General features: G+C 41.1%; 1 protein-coding gene across 3 annotated transcripts in view; it reads right to left on the minus strand.

Annotated features, from left to right (window-relative positions):
- SOX5 (SRY-box transcription factor 5) overlaps window positions 1-26,352 on the minus strand; it is a 604,730-nt gene that overhangs the window by 441,856 nt on the left and 136,522 nt on the right. For all 3 annotated transcript variants that reach the window (XM_030959511.1, XM_030959510.1, XM_030959509.1), the window contains exon 2: window positions 16,391-16,477. The gene's annotated coding sequence lies outside the window, so the exon portion shown is untranslated. The remainder of the gene's footprint in view (window positions 1-16,390; window positions 16,478-26,352) is intronic.

Raw genomic sequence — 26,352 nt, forward strand, 5'->3', positions numbered from 1 at the left:
ACAGAATTTTTGTGGAGAAAGAGTTGGGTCTCTCTTCTTTAATAACATTATCCAAACAGATCTCCAAATGTTAGTACTGCACAACCTCTCTAGTTTTATGTATTTCCTCCCACCTTGAAGCCAGTTAAAGAGGAAGGTAGTCCAGAAAAGCCAAGGGGGTTGACGTTTGCACTCCAGCAACTCTCTGCTGCCACTGCTATTTCTTGAGAGAGCAGCACTTCACACAGTGCACTTTGAAACAGGCACTCTCTGCTCCAGTTTATTCTGGGAGCAAGAGCAGGGAGAACATGCTTGATGACTGTTCAGGGCTGGAGTTCAGTGAGCTGGTTCTGCTCAGGGCACGGTCAGAGAGACACCAGAGCAGGCTCAAGTGACAGGCACAGCTCTGGCTGGCACTTTATTGTCTTTTACATCAAGGAGGAAAAATGTGAATGGTTTAATCCTGACTGACTCATTTTACTCCTTTTAGTTTGTCTCTTAGAAAGAATTGGTGAGAAAGAGATGAAATTAGCAGCACAAGTAGACAGTACTGCAGCACAGAAGAGAGCAATGGTTCACCCAGCTTTTCCAGACAAAAAACCAGCACTCCCATTTTTAAAGAGCATGATCCTCAGCCTACTGACATCCTCCAACGAGCTGAGGACTCTGCCTCAGTTGTCAGCACATATCCTGCACAGCCAGGCCTCACATTTGCTCAAGCAACGTATTCTGCACACCTTCACATGAACATATTCTGATGAACATATTCAAATGAACATATTCTTCATTTCTTTGTAAGTGGGAGCAATTCCACTTTATAAAACCAGCAGTACAGAGGTCTCTTCCATCTCTAAAATGACAAATCACTACAATGCCAGTCTTATCAGTGCTACTCCCCATTTCTGTTATCTATTCCAGCCACAGTAGCTCACCAAACCTTTTGCTGGCTGGTTTGGAAGACAGTCCCTCCTTCTCCTCTGTGTCTTGAGCCAAAGCAATGCTGTAGAGGTGCCAGCAACAGGACATTGTGCTTCATTTTCCCATGGCACAGGCAGTGATGGGCCTGAGCTTTCAGCTAAGGTTTTCCTACAGAATCACGGAATGATATCAGGTTCAAAGGGACCTAAAAGATCATCTCATTCTACCCACCCTGCCATGGGCAGGGGCACCTTTCACTGTCCCAGGTTGTTCAGAGCCCCATCCAACCTTGGACACTCCCAGGAATGGGGCACCCACAGCTTGACGTGACCCCTATCAACCTCTTATATGTCAAAGGGCTGGTTGGCAAACTTGCAGGAACTGTCCCTCTTGTAACTAAATGATGTACATTTCATTCGAGGTGAGCAAACATAATTCTCAAATGGGAAAGGTCCAGATTCCAGGCTGACATGCAATTTCACCTTCTTCTCTCTCCTCCAAAATCTTTTTTCAATTTTTCATTGCCATGAAAAATTTTTGTTTTGACAAACACACAAACTCCTTTAAAACAAAAATATGTGTTTTTTGACTACTTGACAGCACTGCTTATAAAACATTGCCATACATTTGCTGCAGCTACATGTGGGCCTAGAACTAAATATAGAGTTTATTTTTCAGAGTTGTCAGTGCCCACCACCTCACCCTCTCCTAAATGCGGAGGTGAGCACGGTGAGCCAGCTCACCCATGGTGTATGTGCACTTCATCATGGGCAGTATTTATAGAGCACTGCATGCCTCCAGTGACTTGCTTAATCTTCTCCTGAGTCTCATTTTTATAGGGCTGCTGAGAAAAAAACCAACCAACCCAAACAAAACAAAAAAAGCTACAAAAAACCAAACCAAAACCACGGCTTACAAGCGCAGGGAGAGACTATTAAAGGCAGAGGTCTCTCATATAAGCACAAGATATGATTGGATAATATTGTCTGGATTAGCAGCTTTATAACCTAGCCAAGCCCCAGGGCTACAATTATCTGGTTGCATTAAACTGAAATCACCTGCAAACCTCACAGTGAATGAACCCTTGGAAGTGTCTAAGCTGCTGGTTCACACTTGCAGGCAAAAACAAAATTCACCAGTGGTGAAGAGATGAACAAACACCACAGTGCCAGATTTTCCAACTAATGCTTCTAATTTTGCTTGAAAAGGAAGGTTCTTCCATTGCTTTTGGCTCTTGTTTGAAATACTTTCCAAATATAGCATTATAATAAGCAAAGGATAAGAAGATGAAAGTCACAAAAATAGCTACTACCAATTTGCCCTTTTATAAACATTTTCATGCCACTAATTTTGGAATTAAGGTCTGTTCTAAGGAGGAACCAGATGAGACAGCACTCCTATGATTCCTATTGGTCCCAACTCTGTCAATAGCTAGAAGGTTCTCAAACTACGTTTCAATTTTGAAGAGAAACTTTCCAACAATAATTTCTTCCTTTGTACTTCCATCTCCTTCTCCTAGTAATTGACCAGGTGCCACAGAAACAGGAAAAAGCAATATCTAGAACCTGAGGTTTTTGCTCCACAGAACTTCCACAGCCTTGCAGTCTATCAAATAACCAGACCCAAAAGGAATGGTCATTTTGGACTCTGAACAGCTCTCACTTCAGGCATTCCCTTCTATCTACAGTTCCCTCTGGTTACACAGATGGACACAAAGAGCTCACACCAGCAGCTGCTGTATATCAAGATTTACCAGGAGTTTTACTAAAGTAAAACTGTGGGCTGATGGATGGAACTATAATCAGGTTACACAGATAAGAAGGAAGCCAAAGATAAGAAATTCAAACTTGTGTGGTCCTAAAAGTGCCCTAAAGATTGAGGCTCCTCTGCCCTAGAAATGGCAACCACCTGGGGCGTGTGAGCAGAGCCCTGTATTTTAGGGAAGCACACAGACACTGAGCTACCTCCCAGCCTTCTGCATACCCATGAGCAAAGGACACTTCTTACAAGAAAATTAGGTAAAATCATCAACAAAGCCATGAGGATGGACAATTACACTCATGCTGTAGGATGAGTGCAGTTACCTACACCCATAAGTGAGAGTAGTGTGGGTTTATGACATGTCATAGCATGAGGAGCTCTGCTAAAACACCAGTAAAAAGTCAATAATTGCAGAGAAAGTGACATTTGAGGAACTACTCAGGTACTACTGTGTGGGAATTAATGGTACTATTTTTACTGCTGATCTCTGTGAATCTTCAATTTCTCTGGGCTGGAATATGCAAGTGGGAAGAAAACTTCTAACTAAATTAATTTCCATGCAAAGTTTAGAGACAGTCTGGAAGATGTTCTTTAAAAACTAACAATGAAATTTGAAATAACTTAAACTGAACTAATTGATTTTGGATTTTCTCCATGTTGAAAGCTATTTTCTGATATAGTGTTGGGGAGAAATGTTTAATGTGGATATGACTGGTAAATGCTACTATACTTTTATACCAGCATCATATTTTTTTTCTTGAAAATTAATTTCTTGCCTGAAAAGGATTAAAATAATTTCCCTTTAAAGGAGGCTTTGCTAGATTGCTGCTCTATCTACACTGCACCATCCAGTTGTGTATTTATGTCATGACTTGCAAAAGCTTTTCAAGGCACTCCTAAATGTGCTTTGAGCAGATGGGGCAAGGTAATGCATGGCATTTTGTCAGCACAGACACATGCTGATTCTGACGCAAAAGTGACATCGTGGTGTAAGGATTTCACATACATTTCCATATGCTTAAATTGCTTCAGCCTGCATGGTACTCCAGAATTCCTTTTAGGATAACAACACTATTTAAACTGCATCTTTTTCCCATTTATCTTCTCATTATCAGAATCCATATTTCATTGCAAATATAGCTGCTTGGGGGAAAAAATACAAATCAATCAATCAATCAATCAATCAACCTTCTCATGATCCAGTGCACTGACAAAGCAGGTAAGTCCTAAGGCACACGAGGCAGGAAGGATGCAGGCCACCACAGCTGCTTAGGTGGTTTGTGTGCTTCAACCTCACACCTCCAGCCCGTGGTGGGCTCAGACCTCCCATCCTCAGGTGCACACACCTGACCTCAGCTCCTCTCCTCAAAAGCACTCACCTCTCTCCTTGCCTGGCTGTCTGCCTCCTCAGAGAAGCAGGGGAAAGAAATCTGTAATTTCTCCCCTGAAAGGCTCAAGTGCCCACAGGAGGGGATGTCTCACACAGATAACAGGTGCCCTAGGGAGAAGCCACACTCCTGCTGCTGTGACAAGTTCCATCAGTGTGGTATTTTCAGGGTCCCCCATCGTTGCGAGGAAAGATGAATCGGACTCCATGTTCTTAGAAGGCTAATTTATTATTATATTATATTAATTATATTAAAGGATGAAAACTATACTAAAGAATAGAGAAAAGGACACAGACAGAAGGCTACAAAGATACCAATAAAAAACCCTTGACTCCTTCCAGAGTCCCGACACAGCCTGACCGTGATTGGTCATTAAGTCAAAACAATTCACATGTTGGATAAACAATCTCCAACCACATCCCAAAGCAGCAAAACACAGTAGAAGCAATCAGATAATTACTGTTTTCATTTCTCTTTGATGCTTCTCAGCTTCCCAGGAGAAGAAATCCTGGGGAAGGGATTTTTTAGAAAATATCATGGTGACATATCAGAGCGATCTGAATGCGTGCTCCCAGCTTTACCAACTGCAATAGTGCTGTCCTCTGCCTCTGCCAGACACTTATTTGATTTTATTTCTGTTTCACAGGTCAGTACTACTCTCTTTTGCTCTCTATTTCTGACCTGAACTTTAGGAGGAAAATGACACGTCTCATCTGGACTAGAAAGGAACAGTTCAGTTTAGGTCAAGCTTAGCCAGCAAAGCCCTCAGCTCGTTCTGTGGCTCAAATGCAGCCTGAGCTTTTACTCCAGCTGGATACAGTTGTACCAACAGCATTATCCTCTGTTTAAAAGAGAAAGAGAGATGTAGGCAGATGGATCTAAGTGGTTCTAGCTAAGCTCACCTTAGCCATGACTTCCCAGCCACCATCCCAAATAAAAAGACAGCAGAGACATGAAAGCCAGTGGCTTCACAGTCTAGCAAAAAACTCCACAGGCTAGGTACACCTGTTTAATTTTATCACTCAATGAAGTTGCTACTGGATACACAATTTAGCATTTCAGAGGCTTGTAACTTGGGAGCTGAGCTTTCCATTGAGACAGTGAGAATATTTTTAATAAAAGCAAAACAACCTTTTTTTTTTCCTCTCAGCTTAGGGACAGCTGAGCCATTTTGGCTGAAAAATTATTTTAATTTTTTTTTTAAATGTCTGAGGCAAACACCCAAAATGGAAAATATCAGCCAAAGCTGAAATCGTTTGGCAAAGATATGAACAGCTGAACTGAGAGTTTTAGGATGGAAAGCATCAAGCAATCTTCAGCACAGACATAACTTGCCATGCCTGCTACTGCCCATTTCCCCACGTCCCTGTGGTGGTCAGGGGAGGTGGTCTCAGCTCCAGAGGTTCATAAGTGCTGTGGAGAACACACCTGCTGAGGAGCAGTGCCCTGGAGCCAGACCCACCTGGGATTTGAGTCCTGCTTTGAGCCACCTGCCCTTCAGTGCTGTTGGAAAGGGGCTGAACAGACCCCAGAGAGCTGAGCACAGCAAAGCCCTGAGCACAAACCATCCAGCAACGGCAGCCAAGCACAAACCCTGCACCACCATTCAGCCTCTTGAGTCCCATCTCCATTTGCAACTCATATATACCTATTACAGGTTTTGTGTAAAAAATATGCTCCATTTTTACCTGGAGCAACCATGGCTTACAGCCACTGGAGGAAAAAAATTGCTTCCCTAGAAGCACAAGGAAGGACAAAGCTAAAAATGCTAACAAGTAAATAGAAAAAAAAGATAAACTATCTCTTTTTAACTCAGTAGCATGAATGCTCAAGACCCTTATAAATACCAAGTAGATTTCACAAGCTGGCATGCCTGAGTTTTTAACAGGAACATTTTGAGGTGCAAGCCAAATACTCTGTGTTAAGGTAAAAGGAAATAAAAAGTTGACCATAACCTGAGGCCCTGGCTCCTGCCAAGTGCCTGCTGTTATGAAAGCAAGGTGCTCCACACAATCTAATCATAGCACTAAACCTTGTTACAAGCCCTTTTACAGCTCCAATATCTGGGTTACATGGAAACACGCTGGAGAGCCTCCTTGTACTATGAAATAAATGTCATTCTGACTGGCATCCTCTCTTCCAGCCAGTAATTTCCCTCTGCTGATAAATCGATACAGCAAAAACAAATGAGAGTGCACAATGGGCACATTGAGGATTACATTTTTATTCATTTCAGAGCCCCTGCAGCAGAGTTTCCTTAAACACAATAGCAGAAAATGATGCACTCGAGCTGGGGGCAAGGGGGGAGGAAAGCATACCTTAGAGAGGAAGAGAGAAGGAAAAGAGCAAGAAAGGAAGAGAGAATAAAAAAGGGAGAAAGAAAAATAACGTCAGAATTTAGAATACAAGTCTGCATCTGCAAGCCTCCAGCTCAGGGTGCACAAGTGTTCAACAAGTATTTCGTTTGGTTTATTTCTAAGGTCTTCTTCTTTGTTAAAGCAATAATATTTTGCCTTCCCCCCCCCCTTTTCCTGCCTTTTTAAATTTTAATTCTATCTCTTCCATGCTTGGCTCCAAGGAACTCTTCTTACCCCTTCCATCTGAGCTGCTGCACTAACACACACAGAAGAGCCACATACATCTAGTGCTGCCCACACCTGCAGTAACTCATCCCAAAATGCTCCTGTCAGGAGGCACACATTTGGTATGGTGGAACTGTAGGAAAATGGACCAAACCAGAGACACTTTGGCATTTCAGCTCAAGGAACTGATCCACCACCCAGGAGAGATATTTCCAGTGATCTGTAGCAGGTTTGACCCAGCCTGATCACTTCCAATTATGCCCATTTTGGCCCCAAGAGTTGAGGCTTCAGTCTTTCATAGTTATGAAGCAGAATTGAAAAGAGAAAAGAAAAGAAACTTCTTTTCTCCTTAGGGCATTCAGCCAAAAAAAGAGGGTGCAGCCATGGGTTTACTGAGGTGCAAGCCCAAAGGCAGGAGCCCAGGGCGATGAGTACAGCAGAGATGTAAAGAGAAACTCCAGGGCACAACAGGCACCAGCAGTACTGGTCAAACCCCAAATTCTGGGATTCTCCTACTGCTGTTGAGGCCAGACCCTAGCAACCCCAAAGACTGGAGACCACTGCATGTCTCCATAAGACCTGGAGCCAGGTCAGCCCAGGGGAAGCTCAGGGAAAGACATCCCACATTTTTACAGCATAACCCTGACCTGAACATGCCTCAGGCAGGAATCCAGGGAGCACATGGTCCTACAGCCCTTGTGCCCAAGAGGGACTCCTGAAAATGCAAGCATCTCAGCACTGTGGGGCCACCAGGAGCTGGACCAAAGTGACAAAGCCTTGTGCATGTACTGCCACGTGCCTGCTGGTTTGTGCCACTTCCAGCAGTGTCACAGCCCCAGTCTGAACCAACAACCTCAAGGTGAGAGGCTGCTGAATTCATTACTAGTTGTCCATGCCTCATTAAATTTGCATTTATTTGGTTTACCCTGTTAGTGGCTCCTACAATGACCAACTAGAAATTACTAGAAAAATGTCCTTTTTTTCCCCCTTCCTTTTCTCCCCCCCTTTCTATTTTTTTTAAGCCAAAAGGCCATAACACAACAGCAACATAATGAAAAGTGAAATCCTTTTACAACCCTGGGAAGGCCAAGATGTGTGCCCAATAAATGTAAGCAGACATGATATTCTTTATAATCACAGCGAGATGAAGATGTGAACTGAATAAATGCTTTAAAAACATCATAGATTTTATTAGATGCAAAAGATTGAAGCGTTAGGCACCTTTTAGCTCAACTTTCATTTAATTTACTGCTTGCTGTACTGTAGTCTAAAGGGAGTGAAAAAATCCTCTCTCTAATTTTTTTTTCCTTTTCATGAGCTGACCAAGGAGATGAAATCTGGGTACTTTAATTACCATTCAGAGCCAAAGGCCTGGCCTTTGATATGGAAATCCCACTTCAACTCCAGCTTGCCGCTGCCTTTCCCTGTCCCCTTCTCCTTCCAATCTCACAACATGAATTTTAAGTAGTCTTGTCAACACCTGACCGTGAAAGCTAACAGAAGCCTGTGCTGCTAAGTTGGTGCTGTTGATAATTTTTGTAATTGTTTTTTTTTTTTTTTTTTTTAATTCCACTTTTCCTTAGGAGGGAGAGAGTGGGGCTGGGGAGAGTGGGGTCAGGAATTGGACAAATCCATGGAACTGATCTTCTCCTTCCTTGTCCACACGTGTCCTGGCCCAGCTCATGCAGCAGCTCACATGAAAGGGTAAAAGAAAGGAGAAGCAGGAGGGGCAGGGGGGAACGGATGAAAGCTGTCATGTACAGTTACCCTGTTATTGTCATCTGCCTGCTGCATGACTCCCAGCTTTGCTATAATTATTAATTGCACTTGTCAACTGTCATTAATTCCTCTTTAGCATCCCTGTCTTGGAGTAATTAGACAGAACAGCCTCACTGCACTCATTGTTTTGAGAGGCCCCTGAAAGAGCCCAACGGGGCTGTGGAGACACAGCCATCATTAATACAATGGAGCACCTCAGCATTAACCCTTTCCAAGGGGTGGAAATCACAAGCTGATGGCTCCCCCATCCTGGGAGCCCCAGTTGCTGAATGCCCCCTTTCCCTTTTCCTTGGGAGGGTTCCCATCCAAGGGCTCAGGAGCACCTGGAGGCTCCAGGTGTGTCACACCCCACTGGAGGGGAGGCAAGGAGACTGAACTTTCTGAGGGCTCAGCACCCCCAGATCCACCATGACCTTCTGCTGGACTCTTGGAGGAAGGCACAAAACACCAGACTTTTTATAAAGTTGTGGTGTTGGGTCCCCAGCAGGAGGTGAGAGATGAGAATTTGACCCCAAGATCTCAGAAGGCTGAATATATTGTATTATATTATATTATTCTATGCTATATTATTCTATACTATATTATTCTCTTATATATATTATACTATGTTATGTTATACTATGTTATACTATGTTATGTTATGTGTTTTGTTATGTTTTGTGTTGTGTTATGTGTTGTTATGTTATGTTATTTATTACATTGTACACTAAAACTATACTGAAGAAAGAGGAGACATCAGAAGGCTAAAACAAGAATGAATAATAAAAACCCGTGGACTGACCAGAGTCCTGACACAGCTGGACTGGGATTGGTCACTAAATTAAAACAATTCACACGCTGGGTAAACAGTTCTCCAAATCACATTCCAAAGCAGCAAAACAGGGAGGAGCTGAAGCTTCCCAGCTTCCCAGGAGAAGAAATCCTGGTGAAGGGATTTTACATAAAATATTGCGGTGACAAAAAGTCACCTTTACCTCTTTCCCCAGAGTTTAGGGAGGCTGACCAAAAATCAGCTGTGGGATGTCAGTGCCCTTTGATGCTCCTCTCCCCCTCACCTGAGGAAGGGGACCCAGAGCATTTTTTTGGCTGCACTGCTGAGATGTCCAAGCCCAGCTTTGGAGTCTCTGCCCCTCAGTAACCCTTCCATGCCCACAGTGCACTCCCAAAATGCTGAATTCCCCAAGGCAGTGATCCCTGTGCTGTTGCACAGGTGTAAGAGATGTCCTCAGCCTTCCTCACACCTGCCCTTGATTTGGTGGCCCCAGGAACCTGGCAGGGAGTGGGCTCGGCTCTCTCCCAGGGCTGCAAGGGATAAAAACTCAGGGATGTGGGGAAGGGGCACAAGGAAGGCTCAATTAGGAAGCTGCTGAGCAAAGGACAAAGCAAACAAATGGGCTGATCCTCTATTTGTATCATCAGTTTTGGGAACAAAGCTGCACTTCCCATTGGTCATGCCAAGCTGCTTCTGGGCAGGAAATAAAAGGGAGGGAGGAAAAAAAGTGTTCCTTTATTTAACTTGAATTTACTCTATATAAATGGTCATTGAAAAAACCCCAAACAAACAAGGAGGAACTAGAGCAACCTGTTGCTGCAACAAGGAAAATATCTCTGCAGCTCAACTCTGAGTTTTCCGCTTAGGTTTACCAAACTCTTTCTCTGCAGCTCATCCACTCTCTCCCCTTATCTTTTTAATTGCAATGCTGGAATTCAAGTTTCAATACAAAAAAGAGAAGCCAGCAAGGCAGTAGCCAGCCTTGATTTCACTGTCACTTGAGAACACTCCGAGGAGCTCCTGGGCCACTGGCCAGACCTGTCTGGGGCTAGGGAGGACCACACTACCCAGCCTCCAGTCCCACAGCTGGGTGAAGAGGAAGCACAGATATTTTTTTCCCTTCCAAAAATTCCAGGAGAGACTCCTATTCACCCCAGGCAAGCAATTTTGCCAAACCTGGTCACACCAAAAAAAGATCTTCAGCAGCAGCATGCCTTGAATGATATATTTTTAAGTAAGACTACATATTCCTGGTTCAAAATCAGAACCCAGACTGCTGAAAATGAAAAGGAACTTTCTTCAGCCTGTTAACTTAAGGGCAACAAGAGACCTTTGTGAAAAGGGGTTTTTTTCCCATTAAATTTGGCCTATCTTTTCAATGCTTACCCAACTGAGATCAAAGCCACAAATTAATGAAGCAAATATACTCTAAACCAGTGTTTCAAAGTCATAAAATGTTAAAGAACCTTATTCAGAGCTTCAGCTTCTTTGGATCTGGCTTAGTAGCTTGTGACTTACTGAAATAACAGAGAGCTTTGTATAAAGCCATGTGGAATGTATTTATAGTACATATAGAACCAGAAAAATATTTCATAAGCATATGCATCAGATTTTTGGCACTATGCACCCTGCATCAGAAATAAGAATTTGGCCACAGACCTAATCAGAAAACACTTATTCACTTTTCTCTATTGTGGCTGCAGTCAACCACTGTAAAAATTAGAGCAATTTTTTCAAACCAGGGCCCAGTTCAGCTGCATGCTAAGTACCATCACTGATTATATTCCTTCTGCATTTTTCAAAGATGGATTTCAGTGTCCCACAAAACTGGCTCTGCCTTGTATAACAACAAGATTCGACAGCCAGATCTCATTGTTACCTTATTAGTGAGAAACTCTGCTAAATCACCTTCAAATTGCTCACAAGGCTACATTTCTCTAAAGGTCAACGTGAACACAGCACACACATATTATTACAGATTTCTGAATGGCCAGTGGTACTGATTCCTCAAGCAAATAAAGCAGTTCTATTTCCCGTTGCTAACAGCAGCTGTTTGTTTCACCTTCTCACAGGAGTGTGCTCTTGGGACAGCAATGAATGAACCAACCCCAGCGGCTGGCAGGGCAGGCACCCAGGATGGAGCTGGCCGAGCCCACTGATGATTCCAGGTTTTCAGTGGGATCTGCTGGGACGTTTCTGTGACTCAGCCAGGAGCTCTGGCTAACTCAAGGGAGCAATAGGTGGCTAAGAGCCATTTCAGTGTGAATTCACGTGCTCTCTGTGGTGAGCTTCTGTCACCAGTGCATCTTGAGGCACGGCTGGGAAGTTTGGCCAATTAGAAAGTACAACTCAGCAAGCAGCTCTTTATCAAACAGATTGAGCTGCAAACCCACGCACTCCTCTAATGCATAATGACCCCTGTACCTGGGGTATTCCCAAATCATCCCAGCCCATGTCTTCTCCTCCCTCCCCTTTCCAGGCCACACTGGCTGAAAAAGCAATTAACAAGAGCGCAGAACATCCAACACGCACACAACCCGAAAAGCACAACATCACCACAGCTAATAAATTCTGTTCCACAGCCTCTCCCATGAAGAGTGTTCAAGTGATGATTAACCAACAAGCCAAGTGCTCAGCTGCAATCTCAGCCCATTCTGAACAGCTTTAGCTCAAGGCACACTAGGGCAGAGGATTAAAAAGCCCCTCCCAAATGGATTAAAAACCCCTTTCAATGACCATCTCCCAGGTCATTATGGCAATAAATATATATCTATACATACACATATATATTACATTTATAAAGAAAGGGAAAAAAAGCCCTCAGACAATCCCTCTCTAGAGGATTACTTCAACACTTTTGACTTCAGAGAGATTGAAACTGATTCTCCTAAGCTAGCAGCTTGAACCCAAATCAGAACTCACCTCTTCACCAATCAGAAAGAAGCTTTTTCAGAAACTTATACTTCCTAATAGTTATATGGGCCTTAATCCTCTTGGAAACAGTTTTAAGTCATTATTCCAGGAGTTATTAGGTTGGAAAACAGCTTCTAGGCAAATGATGCTATTCACAAACCTTTTACACCAGAAATAATGGTTGGATTATTTCTGCCTCAAAAGTAGTCTTGAGGTCTGATTTCTGATTTTCTTTATATCTGATGCTCCTGAGGACAAAAAAAAAAAAAAAAAAAAAGGGAAACACAGCCACTTGCACATTCCATTAATAATGGAAATTTTAAATATGTAGAACTAATTTTATAAGGATTATAAATGGCAGCAATGAGAGCAAGTTTGAATTTTAAGCAGAAGTAAAAAAAAAAAAAAAATTAAAACTAAAAAAATAAAAAATTCTGGCTTCCAGTGCAGTACCTCCCACCCCAGATAGTTTCCTTCTTGTCTTAAAAAAAAGGTTACCATTATGTATCATATGAATTTTCAGTAAGAAGAGAATTCAGCCCCAAAGGTGTTTTATTTCCAAAAGCTTCTCCTGAGCAGTTGCCTACTTCTCCATTTTATAATGAAAGCCAAATGTACCAAGACCAAATAGCACCAAATAACCAGACCCCCCAAACACACAATGACAAGTCCAAACCATATCAATTCATCCGTGCTGTACTGCAAACTTGGCTTTCTTCAAGCAGATCAAATACTGACATTTCCATGGCAATTTTTGCCCGAATAAGAACTTCAGGATTTATCCCATCACTTTTCCATATAGCTGTATATGCATGTCAAGTACCCATAATCTTCCTTTTCTCAAAGAAAATAACTGAACTATTAACTTAAACCCCTACCTGGTCAAACCAGTTATTAGTTATTTTTCACCCCTTAATTTTACCCCAAAGATGAATTTCTATTCTTTGCTGAAAAGGGGGTCATAGTGGAAAATAAAACTCCAACAGCACAAAAAGAGCAGCACATCTCTGACTAAATTCTTCACTGAAGAAGTGACATCACTTGGCCAAAGGATTATGCGGCATCACTTTCCGAAGTGTATTAAAAATGTATTAATTTGCCTATATAACAACTTCCTCATCATTGCTCAGGAGAAATCCCTAAACCTACAGCAAAGGCCTTCTGAGGTAAACAAAAGCTAAAGAGACATAAGGTAATTAAAATAAAAGAAAAAGAATTGTTGCATTTGTTCTCCTTAGTTATATTAAGAATAAAAACCCAAAACTAATGTAATAATGTATCCCAGCAGTTCAAATCTTCTAATTTATGTAGAATGGATTATTACTTAGACAATCTGACCCTGGGCAAAACTTCCTCAGTTGAGAAGATTTACAATCTAATTATGCAGGAAGTTCTGCTGAGACAGTTTGGGTGCAATGGCCTTCTATTGCATTAGCTTAGCTAAAATTGCTGCTCCTTCACTTGCTTGGGCTTCCAAGTGCTCAGATGAAAACAGAAAATCCTCCCTTCGTGTCCTTTATTTCCCTTTAGCCTTTCTCAGCATTTCTGTGTGCACAGGCACTCGCTCTCCACTGCACACAGCAGAGAGGGGCTGGGACTGTAAAATCCAACTCCAAGTTGCCTTTCAGGCTTTTGCTTTGGCCCCTGTTCAGTGAAATGACTTCAAAAAGGACCATCAAAGTGCTTCCCATAATTTTTACAATGATAGATGCTGGGTTCTTTCTCCCCTCCCCTATTGCAAATGCCCCTGAAAAAAAGCCTGGAGCTGAAGTCTGTTCCTGTACACTTGTTTCTTCATCCTGCACACACAAAACTAGCTTATTTTTGTAGGGTGGCTCAGAGATGTTTTGCTGCTGTCTCAGACACCTGAATATTTTTAGCAATCTATATGATTAGATTAAAAAAAAAAAAGTTCCTCGACACATACAGAAATAGCAAGAGCTTTGTAAGCCTGCAGAGGAAATGATGGGAAATTTGGGGCTAACAGAATTGGAAGTATCTTTTCTCCTGTAGCTGTTTCACAGTGTATCAATACAGCTGAATATACAGACATGTCCTCCATTAACACAGTCAGAGAAATCAGTGCCTTTCTTTCTTTACAGGAAGTGTTTTGATTTCAAAAGGTCAGTGGATCATATCACAGCCTCTGACCTTGATGATTACCATGTGCAGTAATGCACATTTTTATCTACAGGTGGCAGACCTTTTAAAATCAGCTTCAAATTCATTAGACATTTTTGTTGATATCACCGCCCACATTCAAAAGTAAGAATCTGCAGCATAAAGTTCTAATTAATGCTGTTCAATTTAGAGGACAGATTTGTCAACAAAATGGCTCCATTCTCAAAGGCTAGTGACCCCTCTCAGAATGAGGCCTTAAAAAAATAAAAATAATCTCAAAAAATTGGTTGCTCAGTACATAGCAAGCTTTTATTATTTAAAAATCATTCAGCAACTCAGCAAAAGATTTTTTTTTCTGTATAATAGAAGTTTCACTTCCTTGATTATTAAGCACTGCCTAGCAAATTAGTGATTTCTTCTTTGATAAGCTTATTTAGAAGAGGAAAAGATGAGAATGTCACAACTGACTTCTGGCATTTAGAAAGATATAAGTGAATGGTACAACTTCTCCAGATCTGAATCAATCATGTTAAAATACCATGACTTAGGCTGTCATCTCAGATGTGTGTCTAAGTCCTCACCACCAAGCAGAAAAACATCGATTTACACCATAATATTATCAATCATTCACATAATACTGCATTCAAATTTAATTAGAATTTTTTTTCTTCTGAAAAACAACAGCAGCATAGCCCTCTGCATGTGGACAGAATCCTACTGAAATCAAGCAGGCTGTCTCTGGGTTTTAGCTTAGTCAGGCCTAAAGTCTGAGCTGCACAGCTCTTGCACAGCTTCTCCTCATTTCCACCCAGGAAAAGTGGAAGTGTCACCTGTCACCAGGCTGCATTTCTAACCCTGATGTTTCAGCAAGTGCCACTGATGATACAGAAACAAGAGAGCAACCTGGTCAAAGCCAGGTGACATGCAACCCATGGCAAACCCATCACACTCAGCAATGCCAGCCTCAGCTCCACAATGACAAGGGTGAAAACAAGGCTACCTAAGGGAAGTGCTTGTCTTGGAAACCCTAAAACCCTTTGAAACTTGTCTTTGAAACCCCCATTCTGCAAGCATTTACTCCTCATGGAAATCAGACTAAGCACAAAAACTACCTCAGGATTGTTGCCTCTGCAGCCCCTAAAATCAAGAGCCAAACAAGGTGAGGTGACAAAATGCAGTTACATTTTGGATGAAGGGTCCCTCCAGGTGCACAAAACCCCAAAATACGTGTGTCAAATACAAGCCAAAAATGTGTCCAAAATGCCCTCGTTACATAGGGCAAGCACATTTTATAGGTTTAGCAAAGAAGCAAAATTGACAAGAATCTTCAGTTAGAAAGGCAGGTAACGAAATAACTCCCCCTCTTGGTACAACCCCTCTGAAGCACCCCTGCTTGCTGGTTATGTTTTATTAAATGAGAAAGGTCTTGGGAAGGTGTCTTGTCCTTGATTCCCACAAGAAGCAAGATTAGAACAGACCCTCAAAAATGTGACTGTCTGTTAGGAAAAGTGCTGAAGCTAGAAAACTCTCTAACTCTATTACAGCAGTCTACAGAGCCAGGAATATATGTGAAAAATATATAAAGGCAAACATCATTTTGGCATCAGGATCAACAAGACACAAGAACTGGTGGGATTATCTGCAACTGAGTCTCCTGCCAGGCCAACAGCACTTAACCAGATTCTTCCCCACCCAGTCTCCCTAATGATAAGAAACACCATACTTCTAAAAATTTTCTACTTGGGATACAGATATTTACACAGTAACACCACCAAAATATTGCAATATAGCCACAAAACCAAAAAACCCATCAAAAAACAAACAAAACCAACAAAAGAACGATCCAACCCCAAAACTCCTCCATCGTTATCTTACTGAATGTTTTGAATAGATTGAAACACAACTGCAAAGTTGAATGAGTAACAGAAAGTCCAGAGAAATTTAAAATACTGACCCTGAGCACACACAGCCTGGAGAATGGTTATTTACTGGCTGGCATGCCCACTGCTCCCCCTCCTCCCCAGTCCAAGAGTGGGTGAGAAGACTGAGCACACGAATGTCTTTTGTGGTAACCTAGTAACCTTCTCCTTTCCCTCCCCAAGCTCTTCCTTCACACCACACTCTTCCTTACTGCCAGAATAATTGCACTGTGTCTTTACAAGGCTTTGTTTTCCTACCCAGTGCAGAGGAGCTGGGGTTATTTTCAGTCTTGGGAAGCTTGTAAACAGGATCAAACAGGAACCCGGTCATCAGCAAGAGGAAGGCTAGAAAAATAAAAGCAAATGCATATCAACAATTTTATTTTAAAAAGAAAATACATCCAAAACATGAAACAAAAGCCTGGGCTCTGCTAGACATCCCCCTCCCCACTCCTTTTTATTTAGTTCAGGAACTCTTTTTTGCAGAACAGAGGCTGGTGTAAATTAATGTGTGACCCAACACATATCACGTGGGAAAGCTGCCATAGAGATATGGAATGGCAAAAAAAAAAAGTAGACATTATTAGAACTAAAGCAGCACCTCTTATCATGATAAATCAATACCCAGATTGAACTAGGAGACAGCTGTGACTCCATATTCCTGTTTCTCTGGAGTGTTTGAGCAGCTCAAGTACAGAGTGTCTGACAGGCCTGCACAGCCAGCAGTGCCAGTGATGGGAGCAAGGGGTCCTCAGCATCTGCTCCTGCTCTCAGCTGCCACTCTGGGAGTAGCTGGGTTACTCACACACTTACTCCACGACTTACGCACTGCCCTGAGGTTCCTGAGTTGCACCTGCACAGGGGACAGAGTGGCATCTCCCCAAGAACAACCCAGGCCTTCAGGGACTGCCCAAAGCCCTCTGCACCTCCACAGCTCAGGAGATGAGCAGCTCAGACATCTCTGGGCACTCCTGCAGACGTGGTTGCAGTTTGGGGTTTGGGACACCCCAAACCTTCAGCAGGGAGGAGGAAATGCAGCAGAAAGTGGCACAAGGGGTGCACAGGTAGGGTGCTTAACAAAAATAAGCATAAGCAAGTCTGAGTTTGTGACATGATACCCTATGCTCACACAGGCCAAAGTTCATCTCAGATTGGGGTGGTTGTCCTTCTAGCCAGGTTTGGCATCCCTAAGTTTCATGACAGTGTATTATTATCAAGATAGTCTAACCTAAACAATTGGTAGTATGAAATAGATGTATGAATACCAACAGGAATTTCTTTTATTTTTCAAGTAAAAAACCCACACACAACCAAATTCTGCAATCAACATCCTTAATATATAAAGCCAGGAGGTTTTTCCTACTGGTTTTAACTTGACAGAATTGCTTTTCCAGCCCTAGAGCTCAGAGGGCTCCAGGAAAAGCAGCAGCATGTAAGATCCCACCCAGATCAGGCTGGTGCTTGAAGGTTGAAAAGCCAACCATCCCTGGCTCCCTGCTGAGCTCTGCATGCAGGCAAACTTGGTGAAGACAAACCTCCATTATCCTATATTATTTTTGAGCAATCAGATGAACAAACAGAAATGTCCTCTGTATATTTTGTATAGAAATTTCCTCAGTCATGAATTTCTGCTCTTAGAAAGATCACTATCTCTAAAATCTCTGCTGGAGAAAGAGGGGGAAAGTCATTCCTCAATGAAGTTATCAAATTTTCTCCTACCTAGATAAATCAAGTTTTGTGGGACCTACTGGACTACCTGTTCACCATCATCACAGAGAACTGAAAGATACCAATTTCTTCACTCTTATTACTTGCTTATCAAAATAGCCATTCATTAACTACACAGCATCATATAAAACCAGCCCTTTATCTTCCTTCCCTGACCCACACATTATCAATACAGCAAACATGGACCATGAGCTGAGAAAAGAACGAGCCCCACTCAATTCACCCCTAATTAGGATGAAACCCCAGGACAAAACAGGTCACAGGACAATCAGAACAAGCAACATTTCTTTGCAAAATATTCCCCATTATGTTTTTAGCCTTTCCCAGCAACCTGGAACCAAGTGCTACCCCTGACCTCCTCATGTCAGCAGAATACAAGGAAAAAGTAACACTCATTTTGCTCATTCTCTTTTTTGCTGCCACCAACTTTGACCAGTGATACTTGCTTGTCCTTGTCCTGTCTCCTCCCTTAACAAACTCTTTACAAAACACAGGATTTTCCATGACCACAGATATTTCTAGGTTTATGGAGAGGCTTTTCCTTCTAAATTCTCCGTACTTAGCAGTTACCTTCCACAATCTGGGCAGGCACAGGTACAAAAATTTAAAAAACCAAATGCAGTAACATCAACAACTACCACCACCTGGCTTTGAATCTCAGTTAGTTAGTTGGGTTAGTTTACAACTAACCAACCCAAAACAAAACTAGAGAGAAAAAAGAAAAAAGAGGGGGAAAAAAACCCCAAAACAATAAAAATACTGACTTTGCTCTTACAGCCCAGCCACAGGAACAGGTTGGTGACCCCCAGTTTATTCCCATATAGACTTAAGCATTTTCTTCCTGGTAATTTTATCTACATACAACTTTCTAGCTGGTGTCAAGCAGCTTCAAAAGGGTTGTTTTGTGACTGTTAGAAAAGACAAAGCAAAACTCAGGCTAACAACTGCCTACAAGCTTTGAGAGGAATAAGATGGTTTTTTCAGGAGCAGAGCTGGAAATAACAGTATGGAAAAAGACCCTTTGAAAAAAAAATCAGATTTACTTGGCCTAAGCAAACTTTAGTTAATTAGTTGAAGTAAAAATGTGTTTTTAAAGATAAAAACCCACCTAATTCAACTGTTTATTAACAATGCAATGAAGCAATCACCAAACATTAACAGGGACTGCTGAAATTATGGTTCTTGGCTACAGCCTTGAGTGGGGAGACATAACCAGTAAAAAAAGGGCCTGCTGCCATGTGAAATAACCTAGATCCTGCTCTGCAATTAAACTCACTTTCATATTTACTGCAGTTTCCATAGGATGGGCCTAAGAAAAATTCTGCTTTTAAACTATTTCTTTGACTCTCTCTCTATTTCCATAACTAGTCCTACAATATTTTTGTTTCTACAGCAACATAGTTGGGAATCATTATTTGGAGGACTGGGAGTGCACCATTCCAGAAGCAGGCAACAGTTCCATGTACAGGAATTAAAATAACCCTTTCCAAAAAAATCGTAACAGGAGAAAATCTTAGGTATAACAATCCTGAACTGCAGCACACATCCTTACAAAGACTTTTACAACATTAGAGAAAGTGGTACACAATATAGTATATAATATCTCCTAGAGTCAGTTTGATGTGTTGTGTTATATTTGTGCTATATTTATATTGTAAATATAAATTAAGTATACCTAATTTGTATTATGTTTGTGCTATATTTATATTTAAATAAAGTATTTTTATTTAAATGTTGTCCAAATTTTAAGAGGGGTGAAATCACAGCAACAGCCTTGAGTAGACCAAAGTGCTGCCTCTGACCACAACCTCTCCTCTTTCATCTCCACACAGCCCTGCCTGAAAAAGCTTCCACTGTCTGCAAGTTCCATTGTTCCTGTCCTGTTTTTTACTGAGGCCACCAGGAAGATGACACAGAGTGACAAACACTGTGGTGACTTTTCTCTGATCATGACATGAACTTGGGGTATATTTTTAGGAAGCAAAGAGAGCAAAGCCCCAAAATTACTCTAGCAATTATCTGCTGGATGTTTCTCACAGATAAAAATAAAATTTAAAAATCAAATCCCCAGCACACGTTTTGCACAGAAAATGTAACATTTTCCAGCAACTGACTCGCAGCTCGCCACATTTCACCTGGTGGTTAAAACTCCACTCAGCTGTGCATTACAGAGAGTGAGAGAAACAGGGAAACATGAGGTTTTGTGCATCCACTTTCATTTTCACAACAACTCCTCGAGGCTTACAGCTGTTAGTTTTTAACTCTTCAACTCTTAAAATCTGCCTATTAAAGCTTGAGATGAATTAGTCAAGTGTTATAAAGAAAACTCTGTTGCTGCAACTCCTGCAGGTGAGATCTTCAGTATCTACCAAATTCTTCTTCACTCTTAAAAAATGGAATGCATAAAAGAAAAAAAGCATAAATGCTTTTGAAAACCTGCTGTCTTCACAGAATCTCCTAATTTCAAACACTGAGTTCTCATTTCACAAGGCAAAAGTCCAATCCACATTCTGGCCCTTCAGAACACTGGTTTTGACATGCCCTAGGAAGAATCACAGGCTGGCTCTGGATGCTTTTCGCACTCCAAATCAGTGAAAACTAGTCTAAAAAGAGTGGGCTTGGGGGTTGTTTTAGGGTTGGGTTTTGTTATTTTTTCATTGTTATCTGTTATTTATTTATATTTTTTGGTTTTTATTTCTTTTTATGGTTGTTTGTTTTGTCATTTTATTATGTTTCAAATAATTTTTGTTCTAGAAAAATAGCAGGTGGCTTGTGCAAGACTACCTCCTCAGCACCTACCTGTTCCTGTGGCTGGGCTGTAAGAGCAAAGTCAGTAGGTTTTATTGCCTTTTTGGGGTTTTTTTCCCTCTTTTTTCTTTTTTTTTTTCCTGTCTAGTTTTTTTTTTAATCTATTTGCCAAGCAGAGTCATTTATCCCCTATTAGATAAAGTATAATAGACTGTACCAAAAGGGTCACTGGCCTTCCATTTAATGATATTGCCAGCACCAATCTCCATTTTCCCGACAGTGTCCCTCAACACAGAATAAATGGCTGATCTCTTCACAATAACAGCTGATTTCTCTTTATTAAGCTAAAAAGGTCACCATTTTCTACGGCTGGGCCGCCCTGCACTATTGATAATTTTATGCATAAACAAATGGCAAATTTGTGCCACATAAATATGCATTAGCAATTACTTTTTCCTCGGGCAACGCTCGCCGCATGCAAATGTGTCCCTCACAGGGCCTGGTGGCTTTTGTTTTAGCTCTTGAACAGCCAAACAAAAGAGCACAATAAACAGTTCAAAAATTGCCAATCAATAGGAAATGCAAATGCAAAGGTAAATGGCAGGAAACTTGCCCAAACAAATAAAACTAAATGAAAAATTTAAAAAAAGCCAAACAAAAATCATGCAAAGAAATACAGAAATAAATGGAAAGGAATCTCTTTTCTCCCCACTCTCTATATACAACTCTGTTTTATTTCTTTTTGATAAAGACATGGCTAAGGTACTTTTTGCACTGAATCCACATGGAAGCACCTAAAATGTCCACATGGGCTAGGTATGTTTTATGCTGGACCCACACTGGCAGGCAAAGGAGGCAAAAGAAGGATGTCTGCAAAAATTCACAGCAGATCCATGCCTTAGCTTCTCCTGGTGCAAATTTCCATTAAAGATCTTTAAAGAAATGCTACATTTGAAAGAATCACTGAAAAAAGCTTCAACATCTTCTGCAAATATTGATTTGGGATTTTACTACTGGGGAAGTGCCCAGAAAATACCAAGCTATCTGTAACTACACACAGACATCTGTAGCGACTGCCTAATAAATGTTGTCACTTGAGAAAGTTGAACTACATATAATTTCCCTTACCCCAGGGACAGAAATCTTGATTTTCCCTTGTCTGATCCTTGGAGTACTCAATTCCGACAGCAAGTCAGAGTTGTGTGGAAGAGGCAGGAGAGAGGGAAAACATCAGAGCCAGACACTAAATTGGTATGACCACAGAAAAGCAAAGCTGACAATTTTAGGAGAACTGATGATTCCTTTGAATTTTCCCCTTCTGCAGAGGAGCTGCAGAGGACAGCGTGTGACACGTGCAGTGATCATTACTGTTTGTAGGCAGGCAAGGAACCCAGCTCGGGGATGCAGGAACACACATTGTGCACAAACCTCTGCTGAGGCCACCTCCACGACCCAGCCAGGAGAGCTGCTTTCTTTGCACACAACTCCTGAGGCAGAAACTTTGTTTTCACAACTCAGATGGGGAAATGGAAGGGCATGAGGGATAGCCAGCAGTGCGAGCTGCACTTCAATCTACAAATCTTTACGAAGAAGCGAAACTTAAATATGTCAGCTTGCCTTCTGGTTTAAAAAAAAAAAAAAAGGCACAAAACAAAACCCAACCAAAAAAACCCCAACCAACCAAAAAAAAAAAAAAACCAAAAAAACACCCCAACAAAAACCACCTAAACAAAAAAAAACCAAAAAAACACCCAAACCCCCAAAACCCAAATGCCCCAACAAATCAAACCTAAAATATAATTTAGTTCAACAGAAACTGAAGAGACTAATCATGTGCTTCAAGTGTTTCCCATATAGGGCACATCATCCTGCAGGTAACCCACATACACAAATTTGTCTGATGTTACTGTCCAAGGGTTTTATTTTTAGCAAACGGGAATGTTCCTGTCAATGTAAGCACTCAGCAGCAATCCTACGTTTTTCCCACCCAATCAGCTGTCATGGAATGACAATTTCACAGAATTCATTTCCATGAATTATACTAAAAATCAACGAGCTGATAAATATAATTTTTTTGCCAGTTAATTCAGTTCATTTCTTGCCTTTCACTTCCCCTGGTTTTGGCTTGGATAATTTTGCAACACCACTTTATGGTAGGACTTTTGATCCTGATAGAACCCGATCGAAGTGTTAAAGGCTACAGTGGCAGTGGTAATTTTTTTAAGTTATTCTCTTTCTAAGAGCACTCTTACACATGGGCCAGTATAGGAGAAGCTGCACCAGGCACAGGACAAGATATGCCCTCCCAAAGAGAAATTCCTCATTTTAGGCTTTTAGCCAAAAGCACTCCCACACCAGTAACACATTTCAGCCCCAAATCCACAACTTGCAGCTTCTCTAAATGGTGATAAGATGATCAATTCAACATGGTACATATGTGAGATATATAGAAATGCCCTTTTGCCATCAACCTTCCTTGGCTCTGCTTTTCCCCTCATCATGCACCAAGAAAAAGAAAAAAATATTGATAATAGCACCTCATGCTTTGGGTAAGTCAAGGTTCACCCAACAACTGCATCCCCATTAAAGGGAGCATCCTCAGTTAAAACACTCTGCTCTCTGCAGCTGGCCTTGGAGCTGCTCCTTAGACATGCCAATGCTGTCCAGGGGCACCCACCTGCCAGCAGGCTTGCTGTAAATCCCAAAGACTTCAGAAATAACACTTGCAGAAATTTGCATACCACTTTGTTAAGCTGAACGTGATTGAAAGACCCCTGGTTATACACAAAGTTCTCCTGAGGTCATCAAGAGAGTGAAAAAAGGCATAAGCAGGTATGCTCAAGCAAGATCAAATAAATTGTTTAAATGTCACTGCAAAGGTAGTTCTCACGAATGTCTCTGTGGCCAGACTACTGCCATTAACACAGTTAGAAAGTCTGTAATAGGAAGGAAATTATTACTACATAAAATATTCCTACAAAGAGAGACTGCTGCAGAATTGAAATGAAAAGATGTAGCTCAATCTGTTAATGCCCATCCCACATGTGTGAATGTGATGAACAGTGGAGAATGAAATGCCTGTTAAATCTCTGCTAACAAGGGTATTTTAAATAGTATACATGGGTCCTTCTGTATTGCTTCCATGTCTTAACAAAATTTGATAGGGTTATCCATGTTAAACCCCAAAAGTAGCAGTAGCACTATCAAAACAAGACCTCCAAAGAGCATACCAAGAGATGGCCATTTTCTACAACAGTAGGTGGAGTTGTTTTTGTGAGAAGGATGCAGCTCAAGAGAGTGAGAGAGGAATAGAGAAGAAACTATTTTTGTCAAATTCAATCTCTCTAGCTCTCTCTCCCAATGATTTCAGCTTCTACTCTAGTTGTCTAGCCCCCATTTTCAACAACAGTTATTGTCACTAGTGGTTAAAAGAAGTTTTTCTTTAAAAAAAAAGACAGAAATGAGCACTCACAACTACAATCTTCATAGAAACATGCTTTTAATATCAAAGATTGCCATTAAAAAAATTTTAACGGCTTTCCTAGAAATTTTTAAAGGTAAAGCTTTCTGGCAAGAACAAGTTTCTTTAAGAACTTTAATACTGCACAGAGCTGCCATTGATAGTGTCCAAATACTCATTGTGTATATTTTTATATGCTTATACACTTGGAAAAAAGATAACTACATGACAATGCAGATGCTGACACATCTGCATGCCAGGCTTTTAGAATTTACCACATACCAATTCTTCCTTTGATGCCACGCTATTAGATCATTACACGCGTGCACACACACACCTGAGTGTACCCAACAGCAATGAAATCCAAGCATTACAGATAAATCCTACCTCCTCCCCCCTCCCAGACTAAGTATTAGCACTTCAAGATGTGTCCCGCTAATGCAGCTACAGCCTTCGTCTTTGATGCTCCATTCTTCTCCCTTCAATTCATTGCTTTCAGTTGCTTTGAATTGGGAAACATCAAAAACTGTCAGCAAGAATTTAGAGAGAATTAGTATCAGAAAATAGGTGGGTTTTTTTAATTAAAGAAAATGTGATGCTTTTGTTCTCCAAATCTCCTCCTTCTTCTTCTCTCTCTGCCCCAAGAATAATCAAAATGTGCTTCGGCAATCAATCTGTGTCTGAAAAGTAAGCTGGATTTCTTCTCTTTCCTTCATATTCCCTACCAGTAATAGCTCCATGATTAAGACTCAGCTGACAGTTCTCATGCCACTGAAGTTGAAAAAAATCCAGCTCTCTCCTCCAGGAGCTGAATTGGTCCTGCAGGGAGGGGAGGGAGGAAGGAGCATGGGGAGATAAACACATCTGATCGGGAGGCACCCACAGCCAGGCAACACCCCCTGCCCAGAGCCACCAGAGCACCCATCCCAGGCAACCACAGCCTCCCAGCAGAGAACAGATTTAAGTATTCCACTCAAAATAGTAGGAAAAAATTCTGAAGGTTTCCATATGAACCCGGCAGAATTGACCAAGCGCATCCATCTGTTCGCTTTCATATAAGCAATATGCATGCTGCCAGGATGGGACCTCTTCTGGGGCAGGGCCCTGGGACTTCAATTACATCTGCCACTTCCCTGCTTTACAGCAGCCTCAGCAGCAAAGCAGCAATTGCTTTTTTTTTTTCTTTTTTTTAAAGCCTCAAAATAGCATCCTGAGGAAACACACGAGAAAATGACTATTTCCACATTTCCTCCCTTTTCTACCTGATGACTTTGCCTCAGCACCTAATATTAATATCAAATGGGATGTTCTGAGCTGAGAAACATGGAAGCATTTCAAGAAAGCTTTTTTAGTGTCTCATTTCCATCTCCTTAGCTCAGAAGGGACTATTTCATAAGCAAATCTGAACACCTTCAAGCAACTCATGATGAGAGTATCCTGAATCAAATTAGTTACCTTGCCTCTATTAAACTGGCAAAGCAGCAAATCCTCATCCCTCCCCGCAGTACATAATCACCAATACAACAGGCAGAGCAGAACCTCCAAATATGGCTGCACCTTACATACCCCAAACCTGAATTACAGAATGCAGATTACTTTTGAAAATGTGTATTGCTGATAATGTCACTTATTTCAGCTAAGAGTTTGTTTCTTTTCCTCATGCAAGCATGAAAATCTGTTTCCTTGAATGCAAAGCAGTCCTTCTTACTTGAGCAACTGTGGGACATGCAACAAATCAGCACAATAAAGGCAAAGGTAAATTTTGGGTAACTCCCTAAACCTCTGAAGTAGTGGTTTTCAAAGGGCTGAATTCCAAACAACCAGTGCTGTAAGGCCCCTGTAATGTTCTTTGCTTTTCTCTCTAAATATCCAGTGTATCAGCAGGAATCACACCACCACTGATCAAACCTCTACCACCACCATTGGAAACACCATCATCTTAGTTGTGGTTGGCTTAATATTTATAGAGAAAATAATATATTATATTTGATTTTATAATACATCATAATATATTATAATAATATTTTATTATATATAATTACAATATATTATATTTCATTAGATATAATAAAATAACATATTTTATAGATATTTTTATATAGAATATATATTCTTATATATAAAATAATATATATCATATATTTTATTATACTTTCTATATTTTTATATATATATATATATATAAATGAAGCATCCAATACACAAGAACAGGGAGTATAAAACTTAAACAAATGAACTGCTTGGCTTCATACATTGCCATTCATGACCTGAGCCACACTTTTTT

The sequence above is a fragment of the Camarhynchus parvulus genome, chromosome 1A (assembly GCF_901933205.1).
Source record: "Camarhynchus parvulus chromosome 1A, STF_HiC, whole genome shotgun sequence".
Taxonomy (NCBI): Eukaryota; Metazoa; Chordata; class Aves; order Passeriformes; family Thraupidae; genus Camarhynchus; species Camarhynchus parvulus.